General features: G+C 45.4%; 1 protein-coding gene across 6 annotated transcripts in view; it reads right to left on the bottom strand.

Moving 5' to 3' along the window:
• Nucleotides 1–17,164, bottom strand: part of LPP (LIM domain containing preferred translocation partner in lipoma) — a 327,367-nt gene that overhangs the window by 269,050 nt on the left and 41,153 nt on the right. The window contains exon 1 of one of the 6 annotated variants that reach the window (XM_032697405.1): nt 732–820. The exons of the other annotated variants lie outside the window; for them this stretch is intronic. The gene's annotated coding sequence lies outside the window, so the exon portion shown is untranslated. Of the gene's footprint in view, nt 1–731; nt 821–17,164 lie in introns of those variants that run through there. 6 annotated transcript variants of the gene reach the window in all.

Here is a 17,164-nt window from a genome sequence, read left to right as displayed (position 1 = left end):
ACTGCAGCACAGCCTCCAGCTCCACTCCAGGTTGCAGCCACACAGCTAGTCATGTTCTGTAGTCACACTGAGCTCAGCACCAACCATGAAGCATCCTTCTGCATCCCTGACTGACACAGGGGATAGACATCACAGCAGCCTGCTGAGAAAATGAGGGGTAAGAGCTGGATGCTGAACTCCAAAACCCTGATCAGACAATCTGGAGTAGAGATGAGGCATTGGATTCTATACCCTCCACAACAGCTGTTAAGAAATCAAACAAATCCATCTAGATCAATCTTACCATCAAGGCTAGAGGAAACATCCCCATCCCACGACAGCGTAAATCTTAATTTTATGGAGCAGTTGATGATTTTCCAATGAAACGTACCATCAAAATATAAGATTTTATTAGCAAAATCAATGATGTGTGCAGAGACAGTCCCTCATGTGTCTTTTAAAAAAAAAAAAAAAAACAACTATGAATAAACCTGACAGCAATAAAGAACATTGTGCAATTATTACAGCTGTTTTACAGGATTCTCTAATAATGACAGCCCATACTTCTGGTAAGACACCTTAAGGCAGTACCACAAAAAAACATATAAAAGGAACAGAAGAACAGCATTCCCCTATACTTAAAGGGTGTAAACATGGTGCCTGCTTTGTGTTTATTGAATTACATTTTTTTTCCCAACAAGAAGATAACATCCTGGAAACAAAACCACCCAAACATTTACAGAAATATTTACCTGTCTCTTTCTCCTTCTCCACCAGTCCCAGTGCTTCATTGCATTAGAAAAGCAACCAGTGGAAATTTACTCCCATTTAAACCTAGCAAAAATGGAAGCAAGATAGAGAGGCTGTGACCTTTCAGCACCCACAAAACTCACGAAGGTCCTTAACCACGCACACAGGTCAGATATCTGCAACATCCAAGAGGCTTCTGCAAGCAATACACCCACTGGGGACACAGGAGTGGAGTCCTGACACCCATTTCTCCCACCAAGCTCACTGGTTTACCAAGATAGCAGCCACAATGCCCAACCTGCAGCCAGGGCTCTGTGGCCACCTGAGTGCAGCTGCCCTCCAACATTTCATCCAGCAGCAGCTCTGGAGCTGGATGGTTGGGGCAGCTGGATCTCCCCATCTTCAGAAGAAAGCCAGACATGCACAGGAACCTGACTGCATGTCCAGCACCCCAAGCGTTCACTTCCCACAGGATGCTATGAGTGTACCCAATCCTACCAGCTTGCCAGTCTCCTGTTCTCAACTGGCAACCATCATCCACATCAATACCTTCATAAAGAATTCACACAGTTAAAAACATCAACTAACTCCAAATCTAATATTCACAACCCACTGTTCAACTTTTCGTGGAGCTCTGGCTAATGCACCAGGAGCACCATTACGTCTCATTTATAGCAAAATGCTCAATAATGCACTTAAGTGAAATGGTGTTAAAAAACAACACCTGGAAGTTCTACCCCAAACATTTTGCCTAGCACCCATAGCTACCTTTTCACAGAGCCTAAGGTCCACTCTCTACTCCACCTGGCTTGAAACAACCTCCGGATGCATGTGGGGATGGATGAGGAAAGAGTAACAAGAATACTCAACAGATGTTTCCATTAGCATAGATTTGCCATTCATTTCTCTTTCTTCTGCCATTAAACTCCTTTATTACCCTCAGTGGATAATTTACAGTGCTGGTTGCAAAGTACAGTCTCTAAGAACAGAGACAGCAAACACTTGATAATGTAGAAGTTCAAAGAGCTGAGCCATGAATGACCTGCAAGCAGATTGTTGCTATTTCTTCGCACGTATAAAAGGGCTTTGCCTCCATGCAATGCTGGATCCTGTCATCATGAAACACTCTCCTATTACAACATGGCCCAGAGGAGCTACTATTTTGGGTCCTAATAACGTGCTTGGTTTTACAGGAAAGCAAGAAGGCAAGTAACATGGAACAACCCAGCTGTCAAGTAGAGAAACAGATGGGATCTTCACAAAGCTACACAGATTGCCTTAGTCAAGTGCTGTCACAGCCCATCCTCAAGATGGGAAAGCACGGTGCAGGAGCTAGATGAAAGGAGCTTGTGAAATTAAGTAGCATCATCACCTCCACAAGGCCTGTGAAGAAACAATAGGGAACTGCTTTCCAGGCACTCTGATCCCAAAGCAGTAAAACATGACTCAAAGTTGTCAGGTTGCTTTTTCCCTTGCTAGAAAAGCCTTTTGGTTGAGTGACAATTGCCCAATTCTCCCACCTGTTTGGTGCTCATGAAACACAGAGAGCATCCACAGAAGCACAAGTGGTCTTGGTAAAGCTCTCCTTTCGAAATAAGCACAAACAGGGCTGGCTGGAGGTGTCCCTGCTAACGTGGGCCCAGGTGCTGGCAAGCAGGCAGGTTGCCCATGTGCAGGCAGCGCCATGATTCACCCCACTGTGGCTTCCAGTCCACAATTTGGCTTCCAAACAATCTAGGAAACCACAACACGTGCCATAGTTGTTCAGCTCCCGTGTCACTGCAGAAGGTGCCTTTGCACACCATGAATCAGTGGCACACGAGGAGAGATGATGGACTGGCCTGACCTTCCTCATTCAAGCTCTCAAGAGGGTGCTATGCCCAAGCTAACAAATCCATTTTGGAAACTCAGGCCCATATCTAATAGATAGAGGACCTGTGCTTTGTACTTCCAGTCAAAGCCCAGATCAGAGCACCTCAAGCCAGCCATTCACACCCACAGTTATTCAAACAACAAAGGCTGAAGCCAGATCATGAATGAAGCAACAGGATTGATTGTCTTATCTAGCCTCTACCTCCCACTAACTGGAAGATGCTATTCAGGGAAAATATAATTTAAAGGCGGAGGCTAACAATGAATCAGATTGATTTTTAGATGAAGAAAATAGATGTAATTGCAGTCTACCTGCTTGCAGTTTGCCAAGTGAAAGCGAGTTTCAGGCCAATCAGGCCTCCTCTTCCCTTCCTCATCCCAGCCCCTTTCCCTCTTCTGTCCCCCACCAAAGAAAGAAAAAACCCTTCCAGAAAAGAAATTCCTTTACACAAGACAATTAAGTGTTGCTCAGAGCCAGTTCAATGCTAGCTTTCCTCTCCCTGCTGAACAGTACAGAGCCTGAATTAATGGACGTACAGAGGGTCCACTTTCCAGGGAAAAGCAAATTCCGAGTTTGCAGCTGGGAGGAATGCATCGTATGTCTGGTATTCACGCTGCGCCCTCTTTTCCTCTTTCTTTTTTTGGCCGTATAAGGAGCTGAGCACAGCAGGCTGGGCCAGGGAGCGCAGTGCTGCGTGCTCAGCACCGTTAGCCTTCCGACTTTGTTTGTCTTTACTGGAAATCCAATAAATCCGTCCAGGAAAAAAACTAGTGCATATGCCATGGAGTGTCAGGCTCAGACATCACAGTCTTGAGATGCAGGATAAAAAGAGAAGCAAACTGAACAAGACCAGTCCAGCGAGTGCTCCTGCAGAGCTGCAAGCACATGTACACTGCGCAAGCAATAATTTCCTTCATTACATTGCAGGGAAGGGGGTTGATAACTCAAAAACTAGAGACTACTGCAGCTCCAGTCCTCAAGGGTTGTTTCCCAGGTTTGCAGTACTCAAGTCATACCTGCACAGAAAATAAAGGACAACCTCGCCTTCAGCACATGCACCTGGGGCTGGATGTGCCCTTAGCCACAGAGAAACAGGTCCTCTCTAACACACACAGGTTATAAACAGGAATGTGGGACTGCACTTTACAGATGTAAATTGCTGGGAATTTTTCCTAGAGTCCTGGCAATCTCTAAGTTTGAGCCTATTGCAGCAATTTCAGCAGCAGACTGGGATTTCCATATCCCCAATGCAATTACAATATTACATCCTAAAAAATAAAACCTTTTTGCCATTACTGCTTCTTCTGCAAACAACAGACTGTTCCGGTGGGCACCCAGGGCGCTGCACGAGCAAAAAGGAGAGGAGAAGACACACAGCACGCTACATTCTCTTTATGGAGACTGACAGGAGCTGCCCCACGGGATGACAACGGCAGCCATCAGAGCCCCTCATGCTTGGCCCCAGGACCACAGGGCAGGGCAGAAGCTCACAAGCAACCCAAACTCACATAACCATCCTGTCCTCCCAGCTCTGCCAAGCACGTGAAGTTCCATCTCCTCTCCAGCACTAACACCTCTGAGTTGCAGCTCCCCATTGCCACCCTCTCTTTGGAGGTCCCCTCCCAGCCCCTGCAGCTGCCTGCTCCCAACCCTCCACCTGCACAGAGCTGCCTGCACAAGGGAACAGAAAGGACAGCAGCCAGAAACCTCTTCATGACATCCAAAAACAGTCTTCAGCCTTCACCTGTTGTATCCCAGACGGAGTCAGGGATGCTTTGAAAAACCGAGTGAAGTGACTTGGATGAAGACACATAGCTGAAACTCGACTGGGGGAAGGGAAAGTTTCTAGCCTCATTAATAACAGCCTGAAATTAAAAGCAGAGCTTGTAGTACAGCTGCAATTTCAGCTACCCCGCTGCTTGTGTTAACAGTGTGGCTTTACTATGGACAGGGATTAAAAACAGCTTCAACAATTAAAGGAGGGAATAGAAAAAAAATAATAACTGCACGAAAGAACCACCACCACCAAAAATCAGTAAAATAAAAAATTCCTGCGGGCTGGAATGATTAGCATGAGTGAACGCTTCCTTCCCCGCTGCCAACAAGCCCACACATGTTCCCTGCCAAGTGTATCTGTCCCCCACCTTTGGGAAACCACCCACTGCCCCGTGTCTCAGCACCAGCCACTGTCAGTATCCCCAGAGATGCCACCCCCTGCCCAGAGCAGGTGCTCTGCAACCACCTTGCTTTAAGCAGACGGCTTGGAAACCTTCCTTACTCTTGCTGTCTAAATGCTACAGCATAAGAACAAAGAGAGAAAGAAAAAAGTCTTGCACTAAATGACTAGTATGCCTGGAACTTCTCAGGAGGCACCGGTCCTCACCGAGCAGCCAGAGGAGCAGGAAGGGAGAGAGGTGGGGCAGATCAGCAGGCCCAGACAGCCGCTCACAAGAGTGGAGAAGAAACATGCCTGTGTCACTCAGAGGTGAGCTGGTTGCTTAAGGGTTCCTGAAAGCAGTCACCCTGCATTCCCCAGCACCTGCCCACAGCAGCCCTGACACCAGCCACAATGAGCTGCCAGTGGGAAGCCTCAGTTTGTCATGTCTCAGTACAACAGTTGATGCCTCTGAGGGCTTGGTCAATAATGCTGAGAGAGAACCTACTCTCTCTTTATAAGAATTAAAAGCACTATGTTCATGAGAAAGAAGAAAACTATCTCCCTTATCCTCTTTCACCACTTTTGTGATAAGAGCATTCCCTGGAGATATCACCATTAGGGCAATCACCTACATTCACTGCAAAGCTACTAAGGACCAGAAGTCCCTTAAGGGCCAAAAACATCACAGACCAAGCTCACACTTTTTCTCAACAGTGTTTCTGCTCTCTGCCCTCAACAGGTTTGCAGCCCAGTTGACTAGAAATTTTGGAGTTTGGGATCTTTTTACTTCTTTTATTTCACTAATAAAATGGTGCCTTTGCCTTTGAACAACAAAAGAAAGTGAACACAGCCACAGCAATGCAGGAAGGCAAAAGTTTTCTTTCAGTCACACCTACAGCTCTTTCACCACTGCAGAAGGTTTGGCTTTCAAAATCATCCCAAATGTGGCCCATCAACCAAAGTCCCTGCCTTTGCACTATGTGGATACTAACACAAGAACCACAGGACACTTGCAGAGATATGCTCTGGGCAAATTCCTGCAGCTACCACAGAGCTTCAATGCTCCAGAACCAACCTCCCAACACAGCTGTGGTCATCCTTACCCAAGACAACAGACCCACATTCCTCCAGTGTTTCCCATGGGGACACACTGGACAAGTTTGGCCCTCACAGCTGCTGCAACCCAGCAGTAAAAGCAATGCTAGGAACACCCAACAGATCTGAGCCCCATTCCTGCTCTGGGACAGATTCAGAATCATTTTCCATAGGGACTGAAGTCACATCCCTGTCAAGGGAGCTATTAGTTGACAGAAAAAGTCTTTGCCATTTTTGGAGACAGAAGAGTGGATTCAGGAAAATTCTTGCTGCAACAAAAGACGACGATGCCCAACCAATCCACTGTTATGTGACAATGCAAGAGTCCAGACATCTGCCCTCAAAAACCAGCCAAAAGCATTTTACACTGTTTGCTTTCATAAGCCCCGAAACTCCAAGCCAGGCTTTGCAAACCCTTTGAAATTCCCTTCACTGTAGGGTATGAAGGGCTTCAACAGAACTGTACTTGAAGCTTTGTCTGCAAAAATATCACACAGTTAAGGTAGCAAGTCCCCAAGCAGCCACACAGCTCTCTGCACCATGTCCAAGGCTGGTTTGGTACCATACAAAAAGCAAAACCTCCATTCTTTTTACCCAGAAGTCTCCAGTATTTCAAAAACATTTAAATTAAAACTAACAAACCCCACGATACACTTTCTCAGATACCAGACCGCTTTCTAAATACCAAGGTGACTGTAATCAAAAATCACCGTGGCTTAACAAATTTCAGTGAAGCATCTTCTTGGTCGTTTCAGTTAAAGGGCTTTGCCTCGCCTTTTCAGCAGGCTGGGAGAACACATGGCCATGGCAACTCAGCCACTCTTCAGCTGTGAGAACAAACCAACTCCCTGTAGTCTCACAGCCCCACCACAGAAAGCACCATCCCCACTTTGAAGACAGAAGAAATGGAAGTTCTCATGAACTACAACAGCTCTTGAGTTTCCATTAGAGAGTTATTGGAATTTATTGGGTTAAATACGCTAATATATCAAAACCACCAAGGATTTAAACTTTGTACCTGTACAATGCAAGCCCTGAAATCCTGTCCTCCCATTGATAAAGTACCTTCGTATTAATGGGGCTTAGAATGGATTTTAACCATTAGCTGAGAACTTTCCTCAGTAAAAGGGGGTCATCAGGTACGTTCATAGGAGCAACTTCCTCTTCTTCCAGAAGTTGGAAGGTTTTGTTTGAGCCAACACTGGAGAGAGGACTTCATCAGAAAAGCACCCAGCATCACTGCTGGTCTTGGCAAGACTGGATTTACAAGGACTAGAAAGAAGATCTGCCTAGTCTGGAGGCCAGAAGTCCAAGAGGCAAGCCAAAAAGTAACTCATTCCCTTTCCTAACAAACTGTGTTTTCAGCTGGAAGTCGCTTGGCAGCTTTCCTACCAGAGGATGCTGCAGGTCAAGACAAGGGTTCATTCCCGGCCAGGCCGAGTGGGGACATGAAACACAAGAATAGATAGTGCTTTGCAAACAGGGCCTGGAACACCAGGAGGATTGCATCTGCTGGGCAGTAAGGGATGCTGCCAGGGCTGACGGGCTCCAGAAAGCACCAACCTGCCCAAGAGCAAGGATGGGGTGAGCACTAAGGCACATAAAAGAGTGGCCAAGGCAAGTCTTCAGGCAACCAGCTGCACCACAGCAGCCTCACGAACACTTTTGGTTTCTCGTTTCTGTGAAAAATCAAACATAATGGCATTCTATAAGAAAAATGTCACTTAAACTCCTTATTAAAGGTAATTTCCTCCCCCACCCCTTTTCATCAGCAACACTCCAGCATTCATCACATGATCCTGTTACTTCCAGGCAAAACATTCGTCTTTTTACAAAGAACCTATATTTTAGCACCGTCTATTGTTATAACCATAAAAAGTTCTACCAAAAAATCAATTCAGAAGCACAGTGTCCCATCCACCTGAATAGGAATTTATCTTAGATAAACCTCATACACAGGGAAACCCATAAGTGCTTGGGGAACAATGCTCTTATGAGGAAAAGATGCAGCAGTAACCACATTACTTTTCCCTTCTAGGCAGTAGCTTTCCACTTAAATTTTATACAGTGCACCTGCTTATTATTCTTATTACATGACATTCCATTCAAATCCATACTGCAAGCATCCCACTCATCATAAAGAGACTTCAGGAAGGCAAAAAAAATACATTAAAAGAAAGCAATCTATAGTAGCACATTACACCACACCAATTTCAAGCAGGCTGTCATTCTGATCACACCAGACGGCATTTCGGCTCCAACAGTATCCTTCAGTGAAACATCCCTGTTACAGCATTATTCTTGTTACATGGAGTCCTTTTGAAATGAATGGTACAAATTCTCTTAGTCTTTTGAAAAGGACTGTGTTGTTCAGAGTGCTTTAACTTTTCACACCATCCTTTCCAATAACTTGCAAAGCAGTAAGGCCAAAACAGGCCGTTCGTTAAGGCAAGAATTAAAAATAAATAAATCAGCACTTTCCTTGGGAAGGAACTACAGAACAGGGCTGTGAATCTCAACTCAAGAGAGCCTTATGTGTCATTCCAGATATAGGCCATCTCAGAAAATCACTTAAGTACACGATTAACTGTAATATGTGTTTAAGTTGCTTTGACTTCCGTAGGACTTAAGCATATACTTACGTTCTTTCCTGTACAGAAATACTCTCTTAAACCAGATCTTGTTTTGTAGGGTTGCTGCACATATATATACACACACACACACACACACATATACACGTGCAGCTCATGCCCTCAGGAAAGCTCTGGCTCCCCAGCCTAGCTGCAAACCAGACTGCCTGAATTTTGTGCCTACCTGCAGATCAAAATGTTTCTTTCATTCAGAGCTTTAAATAACGACCCTGAGGTCTGGAAGTACTTTATCTTGGACAGGGACATGAGAAAAGACAGCGATTTCCTTCCAGCCTTCCACCACACTACTTCACTGGGCATGGGTGACTGCTAAACTTTGTCATTTCTGGTCTTTCAGATGCCTGGAGTCTTCTGTGGCCCAGGAGAGCATTATAAGGCAGACACCAGAAAACCAGGTGCAACTCCATTGGCATCCCTTTCCTCCCAGGATGCTCCGTGCCAAACCCAGAAATGTCTTTGATTTCCAGTTCACTGTGTCATGGAGAAGGGTTATGGCATGATGCTGCAGCCAACCACCCACAAAGGACCACAGTTACTGGCCCACATTATGCTCAAAGGGACGACCATGCAACCCACCATATCCCCCCCAACCATGGCAGAGAGTGCCGTGTCGTCTCACATAGGCAACTGCAGAGCCAAGAGCAAGGAAGGATGCAATAAGTGACAGAGAACACTCTTTAGTCCTTCCCAGCAAGGGAAGGGCTGAAGGACTACAGCAATGAACGAGAGGTATCTGAACCAGCCCTATCATCAAGGAGCTCTCACGTTTCGAAAGAGAACCTCAGCCAAAAACACCCCATTGCCCAATCCCTCCCCTCACCAGCTACTCTCTTGCTATTAGAGTTAATTGCAAGCACATTGTTCCTACAGCTTGTCTGATAGAAAAGAACTCCTGCTATGTAGGGGCTTGGTTTTCCATTTTCCCCATACTCAAGGCAATGCAATAAATTATTATTATATATGTTGGCTTAGCAAACAACTAAAGCATCCATGCTGAGTGCCTGCGCAGGGCCATGCTGTTTCTCAGTGTGATCTGAAATAGCCAAGATATTAAAACCCCACAAAGAATTGAGTTTCTAATGGAAAAATAGATGTGCCAGATATTGACGCTGATGATTATTGTGCTAGCCTGGGGCAGAGCCCAAACCCCTCTAGGTTAGAGGGCTCACCCTTCCCTGTTCCTCAGTGATCCACATTACAGTCTAGCTGCTCCCACATCAACCCACCCCTCGGGTTACTCGCCCAGAAAAGGGATGCACACTATCCTTTCTCAGCCCTGGCCTTTCCCCTGCATTAATCATCACTCTGTTCCAGTGACTACCCCACCTGGATAAGGGATCAACAAGATCTTCGGTGCTGAAGATAGCATGGGAGAAGAAACAGTTCACAGTAAGACATCAAATCATGCATCCAGGTTTTGGATTCCACCAATTCAACGGCTCAACACAACCCTCCATTTGGGAAAGTGCCAGCTGAACAAAACTTAACTCTGTTCAGAAGTGCAAGTTCACTATATTTTACCTTTTGAAATCCCTCTTTCTTACAGATGCCATGCAGTGAAAATATCATGATAAGAAATCTGCAGATTCAATATATCAAGGTCTTAAGATTGGAACCCTTTGCAAGAAAGGATCAGGACAGCAAACCACACACTCCCAGCACACTTACAACTTCTCCATGCCCAAGACGGGTGTCTGATTCAAATCCACACTGGTCTTTTTAAACTTCTTCCCTCCCTCCGAGATGATGAAACAGGCTCCAGGAGCAACAGAGATGCCTGATCCGTCAGCTTTGTGCCCAAAGCCAAGACCAAAGGTGCTGCTTACCAGAGCAGCTGCAAGGAGGGTGCCAACCAACATCACTCCCTACTGCAATACAACTTCAGGGCTTTCCCCCACTAGTCTGCGACCTCCAGCATCCTGTGCAAAGGGATTCTGCATCTCCAGTAGTGTGGAGGCTCACAGAGATGGAGAGAAGTCTCAACATGCACTCCCACACAGAGAGGTGAGGAGGCTTGATCTGAAGGGTCTCTGTGCGAGTCTTGCATTGAATACAAGATGTACAGTAACACTGAGCCTTGTTCCAGCTGAAGGCTAAATGCCTGTCTTCCCCTCTCAAAACACACAAATGTCAAAATATCTGCTGATCAGACAAATTAGAGAAACAATCAAAGATCACATAGTGACTGCAGGGAGGAGAGCCACCACTGCAAGCCTGCCCCAGGGAAGTGCAGCATCCCAACATACAAAACCAAACACCCTCCAAAAGTGAAAAGAATATAGAAAAGTTTACTGCCTGTTATTTAAACATGGATTTCTATAACAGAAACCCACCAGGAACCTGCCTCCCCCCTCCTTCGACCCCCGCAGGGAAACACATTATCTTCTTCCAGAGGTGACAACAGATCAAATAAGAACAGCAGTGACAAAGAGGCGGGAGGAGGGGAGTTGCAGGACGCTGCAGCTTCCTGCTTCAAAGCAACAAACTATTTCTACCATCAAGGTTATTTGAGTATCAACAAGGGTAAGACTTGAGAAAAACACAGGTAGTTTCAGGATCTACACTTATGCTGAGTCCCTTGCTCACCTTTTCAGTATGTTAAAAAAAAAATAAATTAAAAAACCCCAGTGGTTTTCAGTAGTTTCTTTCTCTCATGGTTGCAGTGGAAAAATATTGTAGAAACCATGGTACAAATTAAATACTTTGAAACACAAACATGACTGCACACATCTATTAAACATGAAGTAAAATTGAAAAAATGGGGTTTTTCCCCAAATTATAGTGTGAAATTTCAATAGAAGGGAATACATTTCTTTGAAGTAAGCACTGTCCTTTCAAGCTGACCTTCAGTAACCTGAATCACATGCCCAAGACCACCAACAGGATGCAATTTTCATCTCCAAAGCTTTGGTCTTATAGGATTTATTGTTTAAGCTGTGAGAGAGGGAAGCACATCACATACTGCTGATGGTGCGTTTGCGCATGTGAACAAAAATGAGGGTGAGGTGAGATTAGGACATGCTCAGAATTAGCTCAGTGGGTTATTTATTCCATGACAGCACAGATTAAAAGGGCTGACTGTCCCTTTGGCCTTACAAGCACTCATGTGAGTTATCAAGCACGTTTTATGCTGCAGGAGAGGGGAGGAGATATCATCCAGGTAAATATCTCAATAAACAGTTGGAGTATTCGATGAACAGCACTTTGCATGTGATTAGCATGACACTTCCCAGGATCCCAAAATACCTTATAAGGAAGTGCTCTTTTTAAGCCTCACTGGGTCAGGTGGACTAGATCAGTCCTAGCTGACAGGCAAATACGCTGAGTCAGAGGGATCAACTCCCCAGCCCAGGATCTCACAATATTCAGGCAGGGCCAGCCTTGCCCAGTATGCTCCTGTTCAGCAGCAACACCTGCAGCTGAAGCCTCCCGGTCCCAGCCTGGTGCAGACAAGTGCCTTGTTCACACCCTGTCCTACTGGACCAGCCTTCACTGAGGCTCTCAAGGGATTTAGTAGCAGATTCAGTAGTAAAAACCAGACAGCCTCATCCCTACTGACCCATTGTCACCGTAACATATTTCTCATTTCCGAGCAACTGGCTGTTCTCTCTCAGTCCTGGTTAATATTATTTGTGTTTTAATGCTTTCTAGGAACCATTCCAGCTTTACATCACAACAAATACCACCGGGTAGGGGAAACACTTAATCTGGCTGTCCTTGTTTTCAGTACTTCACTTTAGGAACTGGTCCAAGGAGTCAGAGAAACAGCAGCGCCTGCCCCACGGCCAGAACCCTCCCCACATACACTCAGCCCCATTGAGGATGTGGCCAGTAAATCTGAAGGTGGCTTTCATCAAGGCTGAATTCTGGAGCCACTCCAGAAATCCTCTAAGGAGTGTGAACAAGCTAAATAAAGAGAAACCCACAAAAGCTTGCAATCAAAGGACTCTTTGGGGTTTTTTTCTTTGCAGACACATTGGGTATTTCCCATTTTCTTCTTCCTGGTCTCAGCAGCAGCAGGTCTTTCTGCAGCCACTGTTGTCAGAGTAAGTGCCCAACTACAGCTGAGCAACTGTTGTACAAAACCCAGGAGGAGGTTTTTGTCACTACTTCATGCTCGGAGCTTGCACTGAACTGCTCACTGACTCACACCTCAAAACTTCCTTCCTGAACCACTCCTTGACAGGCCATTACTCTCACTAAGATTTTAAATCTCACCTGTCCCTTCCTTCCCATCCTCAGGTCCAACTCATGAAACTCATGCTTTACAGCAGCCAGGATGACCTTCAGGTCTGCCTCCTGCCAGAGGAAGAGCTCTTCACTCAGAGCAACGTTTTGTTCCAGACCTGGTTGGTTATGTAAGACTTTTTGGAGTGATGTTTCTCTTCTCAGCACACAGCCTGCTCAGGTCAGGTAGAGCAGGTAGAGAAGGTGAGCACAGATCAGGCACATCCACCATGGATGTTTGGGTACAAGTTCGCTCTGAAGCTCAAACCAGACCCCAATCAAATGCACCTGCTCAAACAGAGTGACTTTATCCTTGCACCAGTTTGAGTCAGAATAACTGAATTTATCTTCTTTCAAACAAGAAGATGTTTTCTTGCTGAGCAGGGATGTAACCAGATCAACAGAGACTTATAGGTCAGTTCCTTGTCTGCAATTCCACCTCTCATTTGCAGTTTGTGCATTATTTACTTTCACAAAGAGGAGCCAAAAAAAAACAAAAGAAGAGAGAGAACCCAGTCAAGGATATCTGCTTTTTGGGACAGGCAGGACAAGCTCACAAGGGGAATATTCACTGTCACCAGTCCACACCAGGGAGGGAAGAGTAGGGGAGAGCTCAGTGTTACAACATGTTAATTATTTACCCATAGATTTTCTCAGGAACTGGTAACCTACACCCAGCACCTCAGGAGCACCTCTGCAGGGTGCAGGCAATGAGGAAATAGGGGAGGGAGGAAATACCTGAAGTCAGCAGGAAAGCATAAAGAGCTTGAAGCCAGAGATTATCAACCACACAGAATTACACAGTCACACAGCTGAGAGAAGGAGAGTAAACAAGGCAGGCCGTACACTGTTAGATTCCCAAAATACAGAAAAACAGACAACAGGCACAACTGACCAAGAGAATTACATTAAAACATAGATTCCACAGCATCCACCAGTGCTAAAAAAAAAATCCTCAACAAATTTAATGTATCTCTTCCCAGCAAACCACACAGTGATGTGGAGCAGCAGAGAGCGTCTGAGCTCCGGGCAGCACCTGGAGGTCTACCATCAATTTATTCTCAGGAAGAACTCCCACCACCAAGAAGTAACACTTGGACATGATTTTTAATCAATATTGCAGTGTTTGGAAGAGCACAGAGCTTTGTGTTGTAATATTTTTCTTAAACCAAAGAAGAACTAGAAAGCTTGAAAGTATCAGATTCTAGAGAGGCCTGGAGGTTTCATGGAGGGCAGGGTCTCCTACTAAATTTTTCTCCCATGCAAAAACATTTCTCATTTTCCACCCAAGCACTAGTTTTGAACCCTGCACAGCAACAGCCTCTGCTCCACCAGTGATGGCTGGAAGCACTTTGACAAGGCTTCTACCACCCCTGGAAGTGTCCAAGTCCAGGCTGGATGAGGCTCTGAGCAGCCTAGTCCAGTGGAAGGTGTCCCTCCCATGACAGGGCTGTTGGAACCAGATAGTCTTTACCATTCCTTCCAATCCAAACCATTCAAAGATTCTAAGACTTGCACAGCCCTCCTTTCAGACTCCAAATTAATCTTCTGCTCACATTAGCTTTTATTTTTTTCCCAGCAAATTAACCATTGTTTCTTCTCTTATATACTACTAACCAGTGGACAGAAATAGGACATCTCAGTTTTGAGAGGAGGAACGATTTACACTACCTTGTTTCCACAACAGAACCACTGACTGTGCCACATCCAGCCCTAGCACACTGCTCACCTCCACTCCTTCCTGTGCCACTCCAGTTCTCAAGCATTGTAGGTCCCACAATCCCACCCACAACACAATGTAGTAAATGCTTTGAGTTTTTCATTGGTTGTTTTTTTTCTTTAACCAAATGACATTTTTCAAACCAGATGACTTTTTCCACTTCAAATGTTAACAAGAGTGGGGGGGGTGGGGGAGAAAGGGTGAGGAAACCAATAAGTTCATCTTTCTCCTCTAGTTTGAAGCAGCACTGCCTTTACTCTCTTATGCAGCAGCACTACTCAAATATATTTCTTTCACCAAAATGTTTCAATAATGCAGTGAAACTGCCCACTAAGATGGGTAGCCTATACATCCTCTCTTTTCTACCACTTGTCAATCAGCATTGCTGAATGCATTAGAAACAGCTGGTCTCTTTTGTATTTTACCAAGCTTTTTCACATTTGACACCATGTCCTTCCTGCTATTAAATGCCCCAAGGGGCAGAGCAGCTCAGGCATCAGGAACATACACCAGACAAATCTTCTAAAGCCACTCCAGGCTAATACACAGAAATCAGGAGTGCAAGGTTTAGAACTAAAGCTTTTAACTTAACAAGTTCTTGTGTTGTGAACAAAATTCAGCCGCAAAGCCAACGAAGGTAGCAGCACTTGGAGATTATCGTGCCACATCGCCTCCTCAGCCTTCTGGAGTATCAGAAAATGCTTGACACAAGACAAAGGCAATTTCTGTCCTCTTCCAGGCATCATCAAGGACAATAGTTATGATTTTTAGCCCAGTTCATCTTCCTGCTCTGGAACAAACTACACAATGCTTGGTCCTGTCAGATGAGAGCACTAAGGTGAGCAGTAGGGAAGGTGAACTTCTCTACATGATACAAAAGAGGGAAACCCACAGCTCTTGATTTTGATGCATGGAGCAGCTTTAACCACAGAGACCACTTCAAAAGACAGCCAGGACAACAAGCAAGTGCTTGGACACAGGGAGAACAGGGAGGAGAACCACCTTATATCCAGAGTGACTTCTGGCAGGGAGAAGTGAAGGGGTTGTTCTAACATCCATCTCATACACATAGATGCAATACTTTTTGTTTTCCTCCCTCTTCAGGAGCTCTCCTCCTGATCATGGAAGTTTCTAAAGAGACACTGTTGTCTCTGCTACAGCATACATCAGCATTTTAAGTGCCCACCAAGAAGTCCAGCTTTAGCCTTCTGCTTCAGTCCTGCTCTGCCTCTTTCCAAAAGGGAGAAAAAAAAAAAAAGGTTGGGAGCACTTTGGAGGTGCCACTCTGCTTGTGTGAAATGAGCAACAAGCCCTGCTGCAGCTCCCAGGTGTGGCAGAGGGAAGAGGAAGCTCTGCCACTGATCCAACCAATCCCTCTGATCTGAATGCCAACATGTGACCTGGCAACCTGCCCAGTTACAGATCTTGCACCATTTGGATCCACTTTCTCCTGAGAACATGAGATGAGCGGATGCAAATATGTTACCAAAGAAGTAATGGCACCTGAGTAACACCACACTAAAGGGGTGGCAGGAGGGGTTACACAGCACTGTGGGAAAGCAAGACACAATCTCAACATTCCCCACTGCCCCAGCAGTCTGTAAGGACAGGCTGCTCCACAAGCCCAGGTTTCTGCTGGAGACCATCAGCTCCAGCACCGCCTGCTCCGCTGGCCACCAGCTCCCTGAGGGTGTCTCACTGTCCAGGAGGCCCATGACCATTGGCAATGTCACACTGCCCACCCAGAAAGGCAACACTGAAATCTACTCCTATTTTCCATGAGCTAAGCAAAACAGCTTAAATACTACCCTTGTGATGGGTAGATGCTTTTGAGATCAGGGGGACATCTTTATTTAAATGGCATCTGTATGGCAGGTGGAACTTTAGATTCATCACCTAATTCATTTGTGTCAAACCCTTATGCAAGCAGTGCCAGCGTGCCCCATCACTCACTCAGTCTGCTCATACAAAAGGACCATGTGCCAAGCATGACCCCTCTATTAAAATCAGCATCATCCAGCTTTTTATAGAAAACAGCTGATCTCCTAAGGACTCTCTGCTACCATAAAATGAATTGCAAAAATTTCTGGGCCAGCCACATGGTTTGGGACCTATCCGCCCAGATAGGGAGCAACTTCAGAAAACTCACAGAAAATACGCCCAATGCAAATCACTTTATTTCCAGAGGAACAGAGCTTTTTTTCCCCTCCATGTTTTAGCTTGCTCCACCTTCCAAAATAGCCTGAACTTAGTCAAAAAAGGCATGTTCATTTTGGAATGAAGCTGCATGCACACAAAGTGCTCACAGAAGAGCTGTGGCAGAACAACTTGTTCCTCAATAGCTATTCTGAACCACGTCTCAGTAACAGATCCAGAGTACATCTCTGTAAACGAGACGTGTTGATCTGACAACCTGGTTTAAGTGGTGGGTAGAAGCTTAGAACTTTTTCAACTGTGTGAGCTCTCACTGACAATTATCTTGAACTGAGGGTACACTGACCTAAGAAAAAGTAGACATCATTCACTTCTTTTCTAGAGACCTGCTTTGCATCTTCAAGTATTCAGAAGTCATCAGTCCAGCCCCCAAGCTGGTAGCTTAAAAACCAGTACAATAAAAATTCGTGGTTTTAAAGTTTACCTCCTGTTTGGGAAAAGAGAGTCCTTTTCTCCAAAACTTTCCTAAACAACCACAAGGCCCAGAACCTTAAGTT

Source organism: Chiroxiphia lanceolata, chromosome 10, assembly GCF_009829145.1.
Source record: "Chiroxiphia lanceolata isolate bChiLan1 chromosome 10, bChiLan1.pri, whole genome shotgun sequence".
Taxonomy (NCBI): Eukaryota; Metazoa; Chordata; class Aves; order Passeriformes; family Pipridae; genus Chiroxiphia; species Chiroxiphia lanceolata.
Note: the sequence above shows the minus strand (reverse complement) of the source record. Positions and strands in the feature narration are given on the sequence as shown.